The sequence below is a fragment of the Cydia pomonella genome, chromosome 14, assembly GCF_033807575.1.
Source record: "Cydia pomonella isolate Wapato2018A chromosome 14, ilCydPomo1, whole genome shotgun sequence".
Classification (NCBI taxonomy): domain Eukaryota; kingdom Metazoa; phylum Arthropoda; class Insecta; order Lepidoptera; family Tortricidae; genus Cydia; species Cydia pomonella.
In genome coordinates this window covers 1,861,863-1,880,473 of record NC_084716.1, presented here as the reverse complement: position 1 = coordinate 1,880,473, position 18,611 = coordinate 1,861,863, and positions in this window count along the sequence as shown.

Sequence of the window (18,611 nt, the reverse complement as noted above, 5' to 3'; positions counted from 1 at the left end):
CAAAGACATCTACTGACGTGTGTGGCTATCACAATTACTATTTCAATATCAACTTTATTGCATTCCGAAAAGGTTCACGATGGGGTCACTATTGTTTCCCGTAGGTTTAAGTCATAATGTATTGTTTGTCCGCATTTTCGTTGGTCATAATTTGTTTTTTCTCAGGAACGCGTAACTTTTCAGGATTGCCATAAAAAAAAACCTAACCTAACCTATATATAGCCTTACGAAAATCCTAAAAAGTTAACGGTTTCCGAATTACGACTAATGATAGATAATCTGTACCCCTAGTGTAAATAATTTCGATTTCCAAACGTGACGTACGCGTTTGCGTTTAGTCTCATTTTGTATTGGATTTCGAAAGAGCGCGCCAAGCGGGACGTTTTGGAACCTCAAAATCCTATACAAAATGAGACTTAACGCAAACGCGTTCGTCACGTTATGATGTCGATCAAAGTTACACTAGGGGTACAGACAATCATTACATTATGACTTTCAATAATGATGTCAAACAAAGGCATCCGTTCACGATGAGACGCCATGCTATTTCTCCAGTTACTATAATCGTAAGATTCGTAAGTTTTCTAATAAAGACAATATACATTACATCACGGTATTTTCCTTCACCCAGACACTATCCAAAGCTATAGACCTGGAACCACTAGAGGTTATGCAAACCTAGTCTGTCGGCCAAAATAAATACAAGCGATGACACATTTAAAGATCGTGACGCACTTCTACACCATAAATTAAGGCCATTTTCAGCTAATATAATCCATATTGCTGTGGATTAAGATATATTGTTGCCTGGAAATTGGTATTCGAGTGTATTTGCAAACTGTCTTGGATGAGTCTGGATTCAAGTGGCTACAAAATATTGTCTTCAGAAGTTCAAAACTACATTGTCACTAACTATTACCAGCCCGCACTGACGTATCCAGCCCGTAAGTGTCCCACTGCTGGGCATAGAACTTTTGCTTTACTGAAAAGCATCAGACACATACTTTTTTCCTGAAAATCATCAACTTTTGGGTCATTTGATCATTTCTACTCAGGCAGTGTCTTACCTGAGCGAATAACTCGCGAACCAGAAGCGGCGCGGGTGAATTCAATCCTTTGATACTCGTACCTATGGAAGTGTCCTACGTGGTCGATCTCCGAATGCCGTTAGGCCGCCGCGCCGCGCGTCGCATTTGCGAGTCATCGCCCACGTAAGCCGCGCTATCAAAATCGCGAGGACTATCGATTTAATAAGAAAAAAAAATGACCGAAGAAAGTTTTCAATTTTGTGACGCGATTTGAAACCCAGAATTTGTATGAAAAACGGCATACCCTTTTTTTCTTCGTCTTAATCAATAGTGTTCGTAAAACCCAAATAACCCAGTAGTTGCTAGTTTACACTTTTTCTGAAACCATCTCCCCCTCCCCGCCCCCCATAAACGCAACAAATCCACGTTTCGCTAGGATACAAAAAATTTATAGTAACCCCTTACTATAATTTTTTTGTATCCCAGGGGTATGTTATGTTATATTATAATGCATATGCCAAAATAAAATGTATTACTTTTATGTTAATTTAATTAACATATTTACATGTAAAATGTGTGCCTATATGTATATATGTTAATGCGTGCATACAAACAATTACGATTAGCACGCATGCTCCAAACCATGCACGAAAACACGCACATTATCGTCATGGAAGTATGCACTATTGCCCTTTCAGCCTTGAACTACTTTATTTGGCTATAGATATCTGGGAAATTCATGAAATCGATAAAATTGAACTAACCTACCCCTACCTAGATACCTGGACCCTACCCAAATAAAGAAATCAGCTACCTAATAGATAATTGACAACATTTTTATTAACTCATCTTTACTAACGTTGAACTTTTACAGGCATAAACTACTTTAATATTTATACTCCTTGGTCTCGTTAATATGTTTCGTAAAGTCGGAAGGATTTACTATTAGCTTATCTACCGAAAATCCTGATGGTAGCAAATGATTTTTATGCCATCCGTACGGATATGATGGTCGTAGATGTCTACGTAAAAGCATCCGTAATCCATAATACGCCCGCTGTATTACACAAAAGTATGGCTTTGACTTGAAATATATCACATTTAAGAAAAAGTTAATATACATAGGTCACAAGTTCCCGAGGCCGGAATCTAACATTAAAACACGTCAATTAGAACTGAATATATTATTTCATTCCTAAATATTGTGTAGACAAGAATTAGATCCGATAACGTACTACGCATTTTAAAAATGGTTACTCACGACACTTATAATAATCAAACTGACAGACAGACACAGACAGTGCGTGTGAGTGTCTAGCCGATGTTGACTCATACCTAACGCCAAGCTAATTTCAATACATAAGATAATGATGTATTTATATTATGCGTATGGTCAGTGTTGTCATTAAAAATCAGATCCATCCTGACGTCAGAATGGTTTTTGGGGTCTGTTAAAGGTAAAGTGCTGATTTAGGTAAAGCCTGACCAGTAATATATGATTTATTATAATTAATATATGAATTTCATTGGAACTAAATTTTTCATACTAAACTGAGCTGGCACCCTATACATGACAATAACAGCGCCCTCTTGACAATGATCATATGTTTCTGGTCGGGTTTTTCACAGAAAGTACATCTATATAAATATTTCGACGTCCTGTCTGGCCTAGTGGTCGCCGAAGCCGATGGTCCCAGGTTCAAATTCTGTTAAGGGCATTTATTTGTGTGATAAGCACGGATATTTGTTCCTGAGTCATGGGTGTTTTCTATGTATTAAATATCGTTGTCTAAGTACTCACAACACAAGCCTTATTGAGCTTACTGTAGGACTTGTCAATTTGTGTAATAATGTCCTATAATTTATTTTTTTTCGTTTAAATTTGCTAAGGTTGACCCACCATCCTAACGCTCACCTTGATTGATTGATTAAATATTTATAATAAAATGTTTTATTTATTTGGTCATTCAAGCGTTGCAGCCAAAATCACTATATAAAAATAGTCTAGAGTATTTTGTATCAGATTTTTATCAAAAACCGTTTTTCTGTAAGTTTTGACTAAAATTTGACAATTATAGTTATTGCAACCCTCCCGGGCGAACTCAAGCTAACTTCCAACATGGAAGGGATGTTTTGGATTTGAAGCTGAGTACCAGGGGTTCAGAAACTAACAGGAGTTTTCACGATGGGAGCAACAGGGGGTGGGAGGTTAGGGAGGCACTGCGTGCGAACCTAGGTATTTAGATATGTTGAAAGGGGGGATGAGAGGTGTAAAAACCACAATTACGCTCGGCCTGCCAATGATGTGAACTTTCATAGTGTAGTGTGAAGAAGAATAGTACATTGCGATACAAGTGCGAAAAATAGGAAATGTTGTGTTATTTTAAACGTAAAACTTCAATGAAATTATGTCTTCTACTAAACACTTGCACACGCTTTGCTATTAAAATCGCTGCCAACTTAGCTTGGTCTGACTTTATAGGCCGTTACACAAATGAAGTGGATTACGGAACCGACTAGGTTTCGGAAGCATTTATTTTTAACCCCCGATCCAAAAGAGGGGTGTTATATATTTAATGTCAATGTCTGTTTGTCTGTCTGTCTGTCTGTGGCATCGTAGCCCTCTAACAGACGGATAGATTTCCATGCTGATGATGAGTATCAACTCTTTTCCAAAAAATATAAGGCATTTTTAGCATACGTAAAATAGATTCTGGCTTACATAATTATGAGGATTACAACTGAACTAACAACAGTTGGGTTTCTCCGAGCATCCAACACGCCAAGCGTGCCTGGCTGCATAGCCAATGCGCCAATTAGTGCGACAGTGACATGCCAAGCGTTAACGATTGGCACGTTGGCTACGCACCCAGACGCTTTATTAGTTGCGTTCTAGTCTAACCACCCCTTTCAACTGACGTCACGTGACTACAACGCGGAAGGGATGTTTTGAATTTGAAGCTGAATACTAGGGCAACAGAAACAAACATGAGTTTTCATTTCAAGCGACGGGGGGGTTGGGAGGCAGTAATATGTAGGCGGAAAATGCGAATGCGAACCTATAAGTCCAATACAAATAATATGACAGCTTTTTTTGGCATTTGATTTCTAACCTAAAATTATTATGGAGGTTGATTTCACTAAAATATTAACTATGATATATTAAAACAAAAAATTGATACAAATAAAATAATTAATTATATAAAGAAAATAAAATACACTTAAATATATACAAGTACTCACCTCTCTAGCGATAAATTATATTTTATATGTCCTTATCCTTCCGTGCACACATATTTTAGAGTTATAGTCTAGATCTGAACTGTATGCTAATACTGTAATTTCCGATATTGTCTGTAACTTGTTTTGTGAGCTAAATAAATAAAATAAAATAAATAAAAAGCGGCCAAGTGCGAGTCGGACTCGCCCATGAAGGGTTCCGTACCATTTATGACGTATTAAAAAAACTACTTACTAGATCTGGTTCAAACCAATTTTCGTTGGAAGTTTGCATGGTAATGTATATCATATATTTTTTTTAGATTTTTCATTCTGTTATTTTAGAAGTTACGCGGGGGGGGACACACATTTGGAAGTGTCTCTCGCGCAAACTATTCAGTTTAGAAAAAAATGATATTAGAAACCTAAATATCATTTTTGAAGACCTATCCATAGATACCCCACACGTATGGGTTTGATGAAAAAAGTTTTTTTGAGTTTCAATTCTAAGTATGGGGAACCCCCAAAATTTATTGTTTTTTTTTTCTATTTTTGTGTAAACATCTTAATGCGGTTCATAGAATACATCTACTTACCAAGTTTGAACAGTATAGCTCTTATAGTTTCGGAAAAAAGTGGCTGTGACATAATCGGACAGACAGACGGACATGACGAATCTATAAGGGTTCCGTTTTTTGCCATTTGGCTACGGAACCCTAAAAAGCATGTTGTGTATGATAACTATCAGAACGATGATTAGCATCATAGATTTGAAAAGCTGCCGTAAATAATACACAACCAAATTAGCTTGAAGCCTAAATGGCAGCTATCAGTTATGTTAACGGCACCTGTCATAGGAAATTTAAGAGAAAATTTTTGGTTTCTCGGCACCTGTAAAATTTCTACCACTATATGCGTTAAAAGTTGATTGTCCTCTTCGTTCATTATATTTTCAATGTAATGAAAGATACTGCAAATGGTTTCAATATGATTACCAAATAAAAACAATGATTTTTTGCTCCAGTCATGGGATGTATGGCGCCATTGGTTATAAAATAAAGAAAAATCAATGAAACATCAAACTTATGCAGCTCTATGGCTCTTGTTTATGGTAAAATATTGCTTAAGTTTAAATACTGATGAAAACGACTTATTGTACAGGATTTGTCTATACCATTCCATTACTGGTGCCTGTTCCATTATAGGAGTATTTACTATATATAAAATATTAGTTAATAAATGAATCAAGCAAGCATAATAACCAATAAACATACCTACAACAAACATTAATCATCGTAATAGTTACCAATAGTAATTTTTCGTGAAAACTCGTTTGTTCGGACCAAACATTAAGTCGACATACATATAGTGAAATTGTTACGTTTGACCATAGTTACGCTGAGGAGTGAATATGTAGGTCATACTGAACAACTTTTACTATTCCCATAGTAAAAGTTGTTCAGTATGACAATAAAAATCTGCCGTCTCATACAATTTGGTGAATCACATGTCATCGTTTTCTATGGAAAAGCTGATTTTTTTTGCGATTTCGGGGTTGGCCCCATAGCGAAAGTAGTTCATTATGACCCACATACTCACCCCTCAACGTATGGTCAAACATAACAATTTCATTCTGTATACTCCGGTAAGCCAGCTTTGTCAGTAGAAAAGGGCGGCAAATTTGGAATACGTAGGCGCGGAAAATCGATCTCACGTACAAATTTGGAATTCTGCGCCTTTTTCTATTAACAATGTTCCCTTGGCAGAGTATTCATATCCCACCAAAAACATTTCATGTAAAGTGTTGCCAAGACTAACAGGCGCTTAGAGCTTTTTTTTTTAAATGGAAATCTTTAGAGGAGGCCTTCACCTTCACCTAAGAGGAGGGGTTCGTGCAACAACCAAAAAAAAAGAAAACACATAATATATAATTCATATTACTTTTTAAATTAATTTTAGTTTTTTCTCACCTTAAAAATGTAATTGTTCTTTGCATGAAATAAAAGGCTTTTTATTTTATTTTATTTTATTTTATTTTATTTTATTTTATTTTATTTTATTTTATTATTTATTATAGAGCTTTTACACTAAAAAGTTATAAGATACCCTAGTAGGCACCAAGACTTTTACTTTGTAAGCCCAAACTTTATCAGTCTAACTCAATAAAGCCAACAGCTTGGTCAAACAGTAGGTACGGCTTGGCCGTTTCGTTGTTGTGGCTTGGTCGATCCGCGGGGTCGCAGTCTTAACCTCACCTAACCTACTTTTTGTTTAATAGTCGAATCTGCAGGGGTCGCAGTTTTAACCTAATCTAACTTATTTTTTGTTAAATATCGACCAGCTGGAGTGGCAGTTCTAACCTACTTTTTGTTAAGTAGTTGAATCTGGAGGGGTAGCAGTTTTGACCTTTTTTTTTTTCCCCAGGAAAAATCTTCGAAAGATTCCCCAGCGCCAGGGGGAAGCGCTGAGGATATGTGAGGTTTCTACTCACTAAAAAACCTGGGGTGTTCATCTCTCTGCCTTTGGGGTGGGGTCACGGGCACGTGGTGTCAATCATCCGCAACCCCACCAGTAGCAGTTTTGACCTAACCTAACCTAATACTTTTCTGAGGGACTAGATATAACTAATGTGTTTATAGTATGTGATAATTATAGCAGTGAGTATTAGACGAAATATAAATATACTCTATGAATATAAAAGTATGCCATTTATTACGTTACTTGAAATAGCGCTATACCAAACTATATTATACGAAAAGTAACTATATAAAAAGTAATGCACCCATTACAATGTGCTTACGAATGCAAATGTAACCTTTTATCCTCATTGCACACAACTCATTACATACATTGCTGTCATTTGTACGAATCCTGAGTGAAAATGGAGATCTTAGTTCTCTATTGTACACTTGAATAAAACCGTAAAATGATATTATGTTAGTACGAGTATCATAAACTTGTAACAATGAATTATTATTTTTTTTAATTTAGAAAACAAACAGCCTTTTACAAATATGTCTTACAAGAATGAACTAAAAATAGGCCTAAAGTTTTCTAAAGTTACTCCTACTGTAACGTAAGAATTATATTACAATTAATTGCCTCATGGCATTAAGTCCGCCTTTTGTACTATAAGGTTTTCTTTTGTGCAATAAAGATTAAATAAATAAATAAATAAAAAATTTGGTTAGATTTCTTACGATAATTCACAAGTGGAAACAAGCATTGAGTCAGACATTCCTCACGTTGGGTCCGCTCATCGGTGTCATGACAAATGGCAAGCGACGTTCGTGATTTCATACACAAATACATTCATCGGAGTGATATTTATAATATTTAAAAGAGCAGATTAAAAACGACGCATTCCGTATATAATATTGGGATTAAAAATAGGATAGCGGTGTTATTCGGTAACATTTTGACCGCTGTTTATCTTAAAATGACACAAACATAAGTTTTTTTTTTTAGACTTTATTACACGTTTGTCAATAATTAATAAAATTTGTCCTAAAATCAACACTGAAGTAATTAAATAGAAAAAAAACTCCATTCCGTTCATTATTAAAAAATTGGTAATAAAATCTGTCTCTGTGGTCGCTCCCTCATGACTGAGGATCTTGGTTAACGGTGGATATGGATGCTCCACATCTAGTTTTTATTTTAATGATCTGCGTCCACCGGTGCCTGTTCACCGCGGCTCTGACGACCGAGCAAAACTTGGTTGAGGATGGGGCCTCTTTCAGTTGATCACTCCATCTGGTTGGGGACAATGGAGACCGTCTCCGGGCTCATTTTCCCACCGTGTTGGTAATAAAATATGTTAACGGCACCAATCATGGGACATTTAAGAGAAAATTTTGGAGTGTTTTTGATATTTCACCGACACCTGTAAAATTTCTACAGCTTTATGTTTTAAAAGTTGAATTTCCAATTCGTTACTGCAATTGGTTTCAATATTATGAACCAATTAAAACTGTGGTTTTTTGTTCCAGTCATGGAATGTATGGCGCCATTAATTTTTAAAATAACAAATATCAATGAAAAATTAAACTTAAGCAGCTCTTTGGCTCTTGTTTATGGTAGAATGTAGCTAACGATTAAAAACTGATGGTAACTACTTGTTTTACAGGATTTGTCTATACCATTCCATTACTGGACCTCTGTGCCTCTTCCATTATAGGGGTGTTCACTATATGAAATTATAATCGATTATCATTAAAATTAATTTAAATCGCATGCCATCTCAAATTAACGCTCCGACTCACCCAAAAATGTGATCGAGATCGCGTGACGTCTGAATCGTCCCCGAGCGACATTTGTCATCGTAACACTGTAGCTGACCATCGATGGTTCTTATGTCTTCTCAATAAGATTCACGAATGATCATTTGACAGGTTGGACGATGGTACTATAGTAGACGCGAACCAAACTGACGACCGGGGTCATATCTCTATCTTTCTCACCCTACCTACGACTACGCGAGTGTGAATGAGAAGTTTTACGACCCCGGTCGCAAGTTTGGTTTGCATCTACTATAACAGCAGCATTTTAAACTGGCCATCAGTGGACTTTATGTCTTCGCAATAAGATTCAAGAATGGTCAGTGGACAGCGTGGATACGTTTTAGCGGATACTATTATGTCTATCGTTAAGGCCTACGCATTTTGAAATGTGTTCGTAATTACATTCCGTCCCGTGAGACTTGAAGACTCCGCTGTGGATTTTTTACAAATTTAAACATTTTCTTCTAATTATTTTTGATTTAGTTTATCCCGATGACTTTTTGTACACGAAAGATTAATAGACTTGTTATTGTTATCGTAAAGCTCAACAATTCAAATGCAAGTTGGATTTTGCAGTCCGGATTATTCGTACCTATTTCGATCCGAATCCCGAGGATACAACTTGGATCGGGATTTTTAACTTCTCCAGACGCGTTAATTTATATAAATTAATTTTGTTATACAAAAAGTTCTAATAATGCACTTACGATCCACAAAACTGGTCCAGTGCTTAAAACTAGAGACGTAGGTTCCCCGAAACATGACCGTAGGTAGTCAGTGGGGCGACACTCCTCCGTTCGGGCATTCTCGGCTCAGCATTGCTCCGAGCAATTATTACGGTTGACACAACTTGACGTCCCTTTTCATTTTTTTTTTTAATTTATTACGAGCATTGGTAACTAGGCCATCAGCTCAAGCATGAGATACAAAAGTAACATAAGTAACGTCCCTTTTCATGCACGATCACAGATAAGATAAAGAGTTGAATTTTGACAGCCCTAAACAGCCGATTGGGGTAGTGTCATACGTTAGAAAGGAACAGCATGATTCGTCCCTGAATTGCTGTCAAACTTCGGTTTTGTAGGAAGTGTCATTTCTGTACATTAGTACTATTATTTATTCTGTGGTAGTGACTGAAAATACGTCACTAAAACATGAAAACAATGTAGAGAAAAGGCTTTAAAGACCAAAAGTTATAGCCTTACATATAACTCTAATTGTTTTATTTACAGATTCGCATTTTAATTTTATTTAAAGCATTCGAGGTTATAAAATGCGTTGTCTATGAATTAGTCAGATTTAAAATAAACTGTATCGGAATGTGACCGGCTGAATTCGGTTCATGTTATGGTATGTGGAATTTGTTTTGTTGGTGTTGATCGTTTGGTGATTTACACTAAAAAAAAGGAAAATGAGTCACTGTAATATTTCTATCATTAAAAAACATTAAGGCCGAATCTGAATTTCAACAATTTGTTATAGTTTTAAACTGGTTTTGATACGATCTTGAACATTGCTCACGCTGATCGGCGCATGCCAAATGAAGTGAAAGTCGTGAGTTGCAAGAAATACCAAACAATTAATATAATCAGGCGATACTTTGCGGAAATCCACACTAATTAAAACAAATACCATAATAAATTGCTAAACATTTTTTTTGTATACATTATTTTTAGATCCATATGTGGAATAGACTGTACCCAATAGGTAACAACAATAAAACACATAAGAGTCGGACCAAGATAAATTGGCAAAGATTTTGATAACCCAGCCTGTGCAAGTGTTAAGTAAACGTCATAATTTCATAGAAGTGTGACGTTTATAATAACACTTGCACTGGCTGCTGTAAAAATCTGGTCTAAGCACTTAAAATCACTGCCAACTTATCTTGATCTGACTCTAGTGCTTTGTCAAGTAAGCCCTGATACCTACACTTTGTGCATAGTACCCCTTAACCCACCCGTTGCGCTCATAGTTAACTCCTTTTAGTTTCTGTTGCCCTAGTACTCGCCTTCAAATATTAAACATCCCTTCCGCGTTGGAACTGTGAACCCCGTGGCAAACAAAAAGTCTCTCCCCATTTAATATATCGGAACAGCCGTAGTACTAAAAAGTATCTGAACACACCTTTGATGCTACCACCAATTCGGCACTGACATAAACGCTATCGAGAACGCAACTTACTTTTTATGCATCTCGCTCGCACTCGCATATATATATATTTAAAAAAAGGGAACCGCCTTCAAAAAACCAACCCACTGAAAAGTACAAAATAATTTTTATATACCCCACTCCTATCCTTGTCCATTCTCTATCCCGTCATTATGTTATTAATAACTGGTAATTACTTAATTTTTGAAGACGATTCCAAACCAACAAAAGTAAGCGCAGAGTTCTACATTGTGTAAAATTTTGTTCTCTAAAGTTTTGGTTTGTCACCGACTTCAAAAACTAAGTAGTTATAATTTTATACCAGTAGGGCTAAGATGGTCGGCTCTTTATCATTTGTCACCATGCCTGTCACGTTCTAACAAGTATGTAAGCGCAAAAGTGACGGGTGTAGTGACAAGTGATAAAAATGGAACCATGATACCGCCGCTGGATGGTTATTAATTTTCTTATTAGGTATTAATTACTTTTTGGCCGAATATTGCTTTATATACATTGTGTTGTTATAAGCTCAAAAGATTAGGCAGCGTTTTCGATTAAAACTCCTAGCCAGCGTGATTTTTTCCGACAACATCGTCATATTTCAACCAATTTACACATAACCTTAACAAGTTCTATACCTAAACCTTTCACAAGAATCACTCTATTGATAGATGAAAGTCGTATGAAAATCCGTTTAGTAGTTTTTAGTTTTGGAGTAGTTTTATAAGATTTAGTAAATTGACGTTTTCCCCTAGACTTGCGGACGGACGCTAGGTTTCGTAACAGTCGTGCACATAGCGAATACAAATACTGCCCGCATAATACGAGCACGAAACGGTCGTTAAAACGTTGGGGGTGTGCGTGAAGCCTAGGCTCACCTGTTGCGCATTACGAAAGAACTACGTAGGCACCTCCCTTACCCCCTAACAACGTACCCCTTGTAGATTTGAGCCGCCCTGGTACTTTGTTTCAAATATTAAACAACTTCCGCGTTCGCTTTGCGATAATATCGCTGAAAATACTGAAAAACTTACGGAAGTAAAGTTTTCGTTACTTATTTCGTTCTATTTACTTTTTTCTGGTTTCTTAGAAAACAACCTTATAGGGACCGTGCGCGTTGGAGGGTCTGCCATCTTGTGGCCTGAATCGGAACCATAAACATGCACATGTACACGTCACGTGTTTTCTTGTGCATAGTAGGTTCTACCATCTTGTGGGCTACATCGGAACAAAAAATATCACATTTACGCCTCGCGCCAAAAATCTGACAGCTCCTGTGCTGCCTCCTACAGTTCATGCACGCTCCCTATATCTGAATTGTCGCCGTTTGATACACAATTCGGAAAAAAAGAAAAAAGTATTACTATCTATGCTAAAATTTAGACACTAAGGGGAAAATATGATATATATATATATATTATACAGACTGAACTAGTATTGGTAGGAATTCGACTCTGCGTTAAAAAAATGCCCATTCTTTTAAGTTCTGAGTTGAGTCCTTTGTTGAGTTTTTAAAACTCAAATAAAACGAGAGCTCGAGAGTCCTCTGTAGGGCTAACATTCAGTCTCATTTTTATCATTTGTAACCATGCCTGTCTCGTTCTAACAAGCATGTAAGTGCGAAAGTGACGGGCATAGTGACAAGCGATAAAAATGGAACCATGTTGCCACTGCTCGTCAAAAACTTTGCAGGTTTTTTCTAAATGAACACTAAGGAAAATAGTTGTTATTGAATGATTTGTACCTAATCCATGACTTAGAAAACTTTTGTACATAATTTGAGAGTTCTCTTTAATGGACTCAAGTCTTTACAACGTCGTCTTTTAGACTAAGCTCGTTAAATAAAGATTTAAAAAAAAAGTCTTTACAAAAGTCTAAAAGCAGAGAACCCGCTGAACAGTTGAAAGGGTGTAGCAGGATAGCCTAGGAAAAATTGCCCCCATGAAACTTTTGTATAATGTAGAATATAAGTTGGTTCATTTTAAAAAAAAAAATGGTGTGTGTACCATGAGCCAAACTTGATATACAGGGTGATTCTTTTTTTATTTTTGTTTTTTTTTACAAGAATTTCAATGGTTAGGGGGTTAATATTTTTTTTGCACATAGCTTTTAGTCTTATTAATATTTGTACAAAATTTGAAATTCGTCACTTTCATAGTTTAGGAAAAAATAATTAAAACAGTTTTGGGGTTAATCGGGTGTTTTTCTCCCCCAGGGGGTAACAGAGGGATGAAACTTTGTGCAGAGTATAACCTCCCCAAAAGGCATCGTTTGATTACAGTTTCGGCCCAAAATCGCTGGGGGCAATTTTTCCTAGGCTATCCTGCTACACCCTTTGGGACATAGGTACTCAGCTAACTGGAACATTACTTAAACACTTATAACTACTAAAGTAATAATAACATTTAATAATTATATGTACAGTCATGTCTCAAAATATCGGCACGAAAAATGTGCCAAAAATATGTATACACTACCTTAATATATGGGCAATACATATTATTTGCACTTTTTTCGTATCGATATTTTCAGACGTGACCGTACTACAACTTATGTACCTAATTGGTTTCATTTTGTTTTCAAATTAACATGAGGTTGAAAATTACTTGAAATCCACAAATCATCATCTCTCCCGTCAAATAAAAACAAGTCCGCTATGCTCATAATAATTTTCCAACACTTCACAAATCCATACTCCCCTAGTACCGCGTTTCGAATATTAAACAATCCTTCCACAGGGCCTTGACCTCCACCCGCACTGACCACCTGTTGCACCCTCGCCCCGCCCTCGTAGGGGTGCACACCCCTCGTTGCAACTGACATTTATGCTCTTTATATCTTATGATCGCCTGGTATTAGGGGTCGCAGTGCGGAGAGATTTTTCCGCGAAAAGCTGTTTTTTTTTTGTGTTTGTCTTTCGGAAACTCTACTAAGAAAACTAAAAAAGTTTCAAGTGAAAACTTATCCGTTTGGCAACTTTTTTTAATAGTACGTTAATTTTATGAACACTTAGGTATGTAAAAAACACTGTGGTTACCATTTTTAATCTAATTAAAATGATAAACATAACCCGTGTCAGTACAAAACAAACCACAAACATTTTGTCAATATTTCCAAAAAAGCGTATCTGTTTGTATGTTTATTGAATTTCCTACTCTATTTCCAACGTTTAAAGACTAATCGCCACGCAATATTTGATCGTAAAATACTGGCGATAAAAATATAGCTTATTTTCTTTGCGTTGTATTGTAAACGAGTATGACTATTATTTAGTGATTATTTATATGCGGTTTATCTTATTCAGTTATTATAATTTTATTGGTTTTATCGAGTACCTTATAAATTTTTAGAAATCATCATTCGTTATGTCCGAAATTTTTACGCACACGCGGCACACGTTACTTAACTACAAAACGTTAATAAAAGAGAGCGCGCGGTTGTTTTATGCGATAACCGCAACGTTAAACGCGATGCGATGCGTTTGCCGATTAGATAATGTAAAGACACTACATTGAATTATGTGGTAAACGCATTGTCATTTTTCCTACATTCCGTTCAACGCTGCGATCATCGCGTAAAACAACCGCGCGCTTTAACATTCATTTTCTCCAATATGCTTGGAAATGTTCACCTTATTGTAGCAAAAATAGTACGGGAAGGTCTTCATTGTGGTCAAAATCAAATAAAAAAAAACCCTTACTGTCGTGTTTTAGCGGACTGGAAGTTATTACTGTATTGTTTTTTACTTTTCCTACTCCTCTACTGTTATCTGTCATTTATGCATTCATTAACACGAATATAAGAACATACATAAAAGGTTTCAAGAAAAGTCTATATTGTCTATTCCTCATAAAAGCTCTTGTGCTTTTATAAGCTATAACGTTACTGCGATTAATGGCTACCAACCTAACAAAACCAAAACGAATACAGTTTTAAACTAAGTGCACTGCTGCCAACTTACAAAATATTCATTTGGTTGCATAGTAAAAATAATTACTTCATAAGTCAGAAACACGCATGTGACACCCGTAATATAGCAACACCCATAGACTACGAAGACCGCTTAGCGTTGCTTATTAGTCTCCGTAGGCTACGGTGGCCAAAATTGAGAAAAAACTGTCCAAAAAATTAATTTAGCAAGTAGCAAGTACCAGGGCCTCATGAGTTACGAGGAGGTGTCGCTGACCGGCCGGCCGCGGCCCGGGGCGGGCCGGGCGCGTAACAAGGTATGCTCGCGCGTCTTGGCTATATACTTTTGCTGTAATTTGTTTACCTAAATTAAGATTTATTTTTGTTGACTCGTAGGAAAAATATTGTATGCAACGTTGTATAAGTAGGTCAAAAACTTCTCGTGGCGTATTCCTTTACAATGTTCGCCTACGCCTTCGGCTCCGGCTCACATTGTAACTCACGCCACTCGCCTTTTTTGACCCTTCTTATACAACTGTTGCATAAAATACTATTTTAAAGACACGTATCCACTAAGTAAAACCCAAACAGCCAATTATTATAGCCGCGAGCCGCGTCTACACGACCCGGACAGCATCATTTCAAGCTGTGTCAACTCGTTCTTACAAGACCGTCGTGTATGATCGTGCGAATACTGCTTAATAAAATCAAAGACTATATAGCTTTTTTTTTAAGAATCTCGTGCATGCACATGCGGCTTATATTGCACAATTATATTGAATGAACAAATATTGAATGGTACTGAATGGCAGAATAAGTTGTGCCTTTAACTTTTTTTAATTATTAAAGAGGGAATAATAGTTTTTGACTTTTTTGATGTGAACGTTCGATTTGAGTGCTGGTTGATGATTATTTTTTTTAATATTCTTTATTGCACCAACAATTATACATTTTACATACATGTAAAACTACAAATGAATTTTAAAGGAAAATAGAACCAGGTAACAACAGGCGGTCTTATCGCTAAAAAGCGATCTCTTCCAGACGAGGATTATTTTACTTTATTTCCTCGCATGTTTGGAGAAAAGCACTATATATGCCTTGGCAGGAACAGCGATTCGTGGATTCGTCTTCTTTGTCGGAAAACTCGCTTTCCGGGCTCTGCAATAACGTACTATTTTTGCGATATAGTCGCTATAGGGACGATAATTCACCGCCCTTTTAGGCATTCTCGGCGCCCAAACGATTAAAAGTCAAATCACTCAAAACATAGTGAATCACTTGTATTTATTTATTCCAGTTCGAGAGGGTGCAGTCACTGACTCTTGTATTTTCTGTTACTAACCGATGACAGCGCTATAACTATGACTACCAAGTTATATTTACTGGTGGTCGTTGATTCAACGAACTAGTTTATAAAACGTTCTTCGTTCGTCAACGAACGAAACGTTTTGTGTAACAGACTCAACTAGTTGACGACTTTAACGTACAAACGTAATCGGAATGGAACCGTAAGCTAATGGCATGGCAGTATAGTTGAGATCAACATTCCTTTCATTTTTTGATTCAACTCAACCCGGTTCCTTTGACGCCAGTGCGAGCGAGAAGCAAAGACGTAACAGCAAGAGAATGGAATTAGTCGACGTTGATTGAAAGATACTTCGTTGATCGACAATTCAACTGACTAGATTCCGTTGACGCGAATGCCTTTTTCCCTTCAGTTAAAGCAAAAACGCCAAAAACCTAGTTGACGAAATCAACTAGTTTTTCAACTAGTTGACGTTTTCTAAGTTAACGTTTCGTTTCGTTGAAGCGAAAACCGTCAACGACCCACCACTGGTTATATTTCCAGAGCAAGTCAGCGTGTTCAAAGAGTGGCGTGATTTCATCGTTGCGTAAGCTTGGAACAGATTATACATGACGGTATATCTGTCGGGTCAATCGACTATCGACGTTCCATTTGTAAACGATGGTAGAGCAATCATAATGGACAGTAAGTTGGTTCCAAGATAAGTAGGATGTCTATTTGACAACTCTGGAAGTGCAAGTTGGAGCAAGCTGGTTGTAAGCTTTTGTGTCACAACATCTTTCCTATCACACCTGTGAGCGTATTTTTGGAACGAAGTCCCTTGTCGGACAGTTGGCGAATGGGGGGCTAGGCGAAAGATATTTTCGTCACGAAAACCCGTCACGACCCTTTCTTATTTAAATTCTTCGAAAATAAGTAGTCTAATTTCACCAACTTACGTATAATTATATCCTATAGTGGCGCAGTTGGCAAACATCCGCTTTGTAACAGCGAAGATCCGGGTTCGAACCCCGGACGTGTATGCAGATATTACGTTTTGTTTTTATGAAACTAGATTTTAATATTTTTGATTAACTAAGCGAGTGTGAAGCGCGAGCTAAGCGTATCAGTTTCAGCTTAAATACATAAATGTTTTCTTATATTTGGTTGTTTAACTCCCTGCCTCTAAGTTGCATTTTTGAACAGATTTGTGATTTTTTTTAGCACATTCAATAATTATTATATTGTCCAAGTTTTTTTTTGTATTTATACGTGTTATGGTCACATTTATTCGTCATGACGATATATTATGACATAGCTAAGTTTCTTACTAACACGCATTGAGTATTGTTACTATAGAGAAGTCATAAAGCGCTGGTGGCCTAGTGGTAAGAGCGTGCGACTTGCAATCCGGAGGTCGCGGGTGCAAACCCGGCTCGTACCAATGAGTTTTTCGGATCTTACGTACGAAATGTCATTTGATATTTACCAGTCGCTTTTCGGTGAAGGAAAACATCGTGAGGAAACCGGACTAATCCCAACCAGGCCTAGTTTACCCTCTGGGTTGGAAGGTCAGATGGCAGTCGCTTTCGTAAAATCTAGTGCCTACGCCAAATCTTGGGATTAGTTGTCAAACGGACCCCAGGCTCACATGAGCCGTGGCAAAATGCCAGGAAAACGCGAGGAAGAAGAAGAAGAGAGAAGCCATACCAATCAATGACTCTCCATCTCCAGATCATCTCCATCTTCAGAACATCTCCATCTCCAGATTTAATGTGTTTTTAACCATAGAGACTATACATCTCTATTGTATTGTAGTAATTATTTATTTTAAGATTATTATAATGTAATGTGTACCCAGGTATTGGCTGTTGTATTTATAAATGTTGTTATGTATTTTTCATGTCACTATATGATGTTACTATAAATGTTATATTGACTTGTAAAAGAGCCCTTGAGGCCTACTTGCAGAATAAATTTTTGAATTTTGAATTTTGAATTGTCGCAATCGCAACCTGTACCACGCGACCAAAACGTAAGCGCCATAAAAGTCGCGAGATTCACGCTCCGCTTTTATGGTTTGTTGTCAAAACAACAACAACTCATGGCGCAAAAGACTGGTTCTCTGTGCCGGTTCTATACGCAGTAATAATAGTTCAATGCTAACACGCAGTGTCATTATTATCATGCACCACTGAGACCACTGCCGTTAGAGGTTAGAGGGGATAACGTGTATTTCTCGGGTTTTCTCGACGAGAGTGTGATGTGGGCTTCATACCACTTTTAACAAGGTCGTATCACCGTAAACACCTCAATAAAAATTAAAAACGTCACGACTCTAAAAAAATTATGAACATCACCCGCGGTATGTAGTACCCGCTATACCAACTGCCGATCGTAATCAGAAAGTTATCTCTTTTAAGCTCGCTAAGATCAGGCAAGATTGAAAGAGATGGCGACGACGTCAGTAACCAGTTGGCTACTACCTATAGAACGCCCTCACACCGCCACATCGTAAACTGACGATCGCGTTACATACGTTTTTACGTCATCACATTAAACCTTTCACGTTTTATCATTATTTTTATAGTCGTAGCATGGCGTAAAATACATTATGCTACGTTTAGTTCTGCATTCGCAAATCGCGGTAATAGGTTCACAGTTGCGTTTCGTTCGCTACGGATTATTCTTTTTTTTTAACAAAAAAAATTAGAAAATTAATCTAGATTTCGC